Source organism: Galeopterus variegatus, unplaced genomic scaffold, assembly GCF_000696425.1.
Source record: "Galeopterus variegatus unplaced genomic scaffold, G_variegatus-3.0.2 Scaffold294, whole genome shotgun sequence".
Classification (NCBI taxonomy): Eukaryota; Metazoa; Chordata; class Mammalia; order Dermoptera; family Cynocephalidae; genus Galeopterus; species Galeopterus variegatus.
This window is the reverse complement of record NW_007726405.1, coordinates 173,730-177,908: the sequence shown is the minus strand read 5'-3', so window position 1 is coordinate 177,908 and position 4,179 is coordinate 173,730. Positions and strand designations below refer to the sequence as shown.

Here is a 4,179-nt window from a genome sequence, read left to right as displayed (position 1 = left end):
TTTTTTTTTTTTTTTTTTTTTTTTTTTTTTTCCGTGTCCGGCAACGGATGGCAACCCTCAGTGTTGCCCCCGTACCGGACCGGGGACCGGCAACGGGATTGCAACCCTCGGTGTTGCTCCCGCGCCTCGCTCAGCCAGTGAGCGGGAACCGGTCTGTATGTGGGATCCGAACCCTCGGGCGGGAGCGCCACCGCGCTTCCCAAGCGGTGCACTATCCAGTGCGCCACCGGGCCGGCCCAGGATACACAAATTCTAATTCACTTAATGCAAATAGACTTAGCTACTATCTTTAAATTATAAAATCTAAGTTTTAAAAAAATCCTTTGTAGGGCCGGCCCGGTGGCGCACTGGATAAGTGCGCTGCTTGGGAAGCGCTCGAGGGTTCGGATCCCACATGCAGACCGGTTCCCGCTCACTGGCTGAGCGAGGCGCGGGAGCAACACCGAGGGTTGCAATCCCGTTGCCGGTCCCCGGTCCGGTACGGGGGCAACACTGAGGGTTGCCATCCGTTGCCGGACACGGAAAAAGACAAAAGACAAAAAAAAAAAAAATTCTTTGTGAAATAATATACTAACGTGCAATAACCTGTCTAAATTATCTACATAAACTTATCCTACAATGCCAAAAGGATTTTCATACAGCAAGGCTTTTAATGGCTAAAACCCAGAAACAACCAAAATGTCCATCAATATGGGACCAGAAAAATATAATAGGAGACATCCAAAAATGACATACTATGCGGCATTTAAAAAATGAGGTAGGAGTTGCTGAACAACATTATGGTGTCACCATCCCCTCCTGGGGAGTAGAACTGAATATGTAAAGGGTGAAGAGAGATCAAGGAATTCTAACTCTTTATTTGATATACTTCTGTGCTATTTGAATTTTTTTCCATGATATTCTTCTGTAAAGCTTACATTTATTTTTACAACTTGAATGTTACTTTTATCACTGAAAAAGGCAAATAAGGATAAAATACGATAAATTCTTTACCCTGGACCCCAGAAGTGAATTCAGAATTCAAAAAAGACTAGCCAGTTAAGGTTGCTGTATGTAATCCAGAGGAGGAACTGGTGGGGCAAGGGGGGAGAACGTGGGGAGGAGGGAGTATGCGAGGGTGTGTCTCTGAAAGAGGAAAAATATATCCTCACCTTTCTCTAATGAAACCTGCTTTTCCTGCTACATCAACATTCAAGATAACTTTTGATTTTCATTTTAAGAACGAAGAGTCTTGAAACACTATGCTGGGTTAAAACGTTTAACATCTGCTCTACGTTTGAAACTTATGCAGATTTGAAGGACAAGAAGACAAAACAAGAGACTGAAATTAATGACAAAGAAGGGTGACAAGCCTAGGAATAAGAGTCTCCGGAATTGTTAAGAAGAAAGACTTACAGCACAAGTAGGGGGGAGAGTTTGAAAGAGCGGGACACTCCGTAAAATGAAATCCATGTCTTCGACAGCGATAATACTGATTACATGTCCACACCAATCGGAGACTGGAGTTCCCGCGTCCCCTCCTCCCACCGCAGCACTAGCAGCGGGGAGCGGGCGGGCACGCTCCATCTCACTGCTCTGATTTTAAAAGGTCTTGTATTTGCCTTCCAGATGTAAGCAACCTCCAGAAGCCAAAATAGTCCTGCCCACGACTACCACTGCTACAGTGACAACTCTCCTTCTACTTCTCTAAAAGGACCCTCAACACGTAACTAATTCTCAAAAGAATTTCGTTCCTTTTCCATTTCCCCTCTCCACGTCTGTACTTGACTCTGGAACGGATGGAGTCAGAAAAGTCCACAGAACGCTGACAGATTCCTAGCAAACTGGAGAGGCGAAGAAGGGCTTGAGTCGTCCCCAGACACTCGTTCGGGCCTCAGAGGGGCGCCGCTGCCGCCACAGAGCGTCCCATAAATCGTGCTCTCCCCTGCCGGTCACCCTGAGAAGCTGAAAGGCACGAGCTGGAAACCTCTGCAGACCTCTCCAGTAAAAGAACTTGGCGAGAGAGCGCGGCCTGCCCCGACTGAGTGGGGGTCAAGGCCGCGTCACGGCCACTGGACGCCAGCCGGGGCAGAAGGGGGCAGAGGAAGCCCCGCCCCGCAGGTCTCCAGCACGCTCCGCGGGCCCAACTCGGCCGAGAGGCGCCAGGCGCAGGGAAGACCCGGAGGGGGCGGCGCCGCAGCACCTCGTAAGTCGGGCCGAGCCTGCCGGTGGCACCTCCCGACGCGCGGGCAGTGGGCACGATCTCCCTGGTGTCCCCCGCCTCCCGAGACCCGCCGACCGTACTCACCCGGCTTCCTCCGACGCCCAAGCCGACCCCGGCCGCGCGCGCGGAGAAGAGGCGGCAGCTCCGCGGCCAGGAGGGCGTCCTCCGGATCCACCTCAGCCCCTAGAGCCCGGAGCCGACGGCCCGCGAAAGCGAGGGTGCCGGGGGTCGGGGCGGGGCGCCGTGCGCACCGCAGCAGCCAATCGGCGCGCAGCAAGTGGCCTGCCGGGGGCGGGGCAGAGCTTCAAGAGGCGGGGGCGAGACGCCAGTGGGCGGGGCGAGGGCGTTCGCGAGGTGCGGCCCGCGCGCACTGCAGCGACCTATCCGCGTGCAGCAAGTGGCCAGCCAGGGGCGGGGCGGGGCAAGACAGGACAGGACAGGACGACAGCAGGCCGGTTGGGAGAGCCCTGTTCTGTCCGCCTCAAGGAGTCGCGGTCCGGTCTCGGCGCCTTACGGTTCGCGGCGGCGTAAACCGTTCTCGTTTTCTTCCGTGCGGCGGTGGCCGCCGGGCTCCCACTGCTGCATTTCTGCACGAGGACAAGTGCAGCACCTGTAAGATCACGTTCTGAGGGAGCCCAAGAACCAGAGGACAGGGTATCCCGTTGCCTATAGGCCCATGAACATTGTCCGTGAGCTATCCAGAGTAAGGCACGTGATCCAGGAGGGTTCTCGGGAACTGAAGATCTTCAGAGATGGCTTTTTCTAATCCTCGCCTTTCAGAAATGGAGCCCTAGAAAGGTGACGTTACTCCAAGGCTACCCACCTAGTACTGATTGCCCGAGGTTACCAGCACAATACAACTAATCTAATTCCGTCCCGATGCTTTCCCCGTCCATCGACCCAGATTTTTGGATTTCTTGGGGTCAGGTCTCTGTCTCCTTTAAAGTCACTGCCTCTTGAATTTTCACCATAACTTCAACAGTCTTTGGAAACCCGGTCTAAATTTCCTACAGAATATTAAATGCCATTTAGTTGTTTGTGGAAAAGACAATGTGTAAGTCCAGGTATTACTAATGGGAATCTGAAAAACATTTTACCTGAGGTATAATGAAGTAAAAGGATTTTTTATGAAGGAGTTATCACAGAATGCCATTCTGGGTAATGTTATTCCTATAGCTCTTATATATGTGCTAGGATCTAGGTGCTCAATAAATGTTGAGTAAATTAATTTTGAAATATGCCATTATACCTGTATTCCAACCAGCAGAAGAGAGGACATAGAAGGAGCAACACCCCCTTCTCATTAAGAACCTTTCCCAAAGGTTGCTTGTACCATTTCTGCTTTTGTTCTGCTGTAAAAGCTTAGTCACTTGAGGGCTGGCTAGTTAGCTCAGTTGGGACAGCATGGTGCTGGTAACACCAAGGTCAAGGGTTCAGATCCTCCTACCAGCCAGCCACCAAAAAAAAAAAAAAAAGTCACTTGACTAAACTGCAAAGAAGGCTGGAAAATGAGATTTCAGTACCGAGAAAGGAAGAATGGATATTGGGGGACACCAAAAGTTTCTACCATAGTCTTAAATCTCACCACTTTGTTGTTTGAGTAGCTGGCTGGTACAGGGATCGAACCCTGGACCATGGTGTTATGAGCAACATGCTCTAACCAACTAAGCTAACCGGCCAGCCCTCTCATCATTTTTTTTTCCTTTTTGTCTTTTTTCGTGTCCGGCAACGGATCGCAACCCTCGGTGTTGCGCCCGCATCTCACTCAGCCAGCGAGAGGGAACCGGTCTGTATGTGGGATCCGAACCCTCGGTGGGAGGGCCGCCGCGCTCCCAAGCAGCGCACTGTAGCAGTGCGCCACCGGGCCAGCCCATCTCTCATCATTTTTTAAAGTATTAAATGTTTTAACATTCCTAACGATATTTTAAAGCTTTATTACAGAAGAATACCTGTAAGAAATGTTTACCTCCATGTGT

At 51.1% G+C, this 4,179-nt stretch overlaps 1 protein-coding gene across 1 annotated transcript in view; it reads right to left on the bottom strand.

Moving 5' to 3' along the window:
- The window catches only part of TMEM50B (transmembrane protein 50B), a 43,143-nt gene extending 40,751 nt beyond the window's left edge, over window positions 1-2,392 (bottom strand). Inside the window, exon 1 of the mRNA XM_008567117.1 lies at window positions 2,288-2,392. The gene's annotated coding sequence lies outside the window, so the exon portion shown is untranslated. The remainder of the gene's footprint in view (window positions 1-2,287) is intronic.
- Window positions 2,393-4,179: the final 1,787 nt, after the last annotated feature.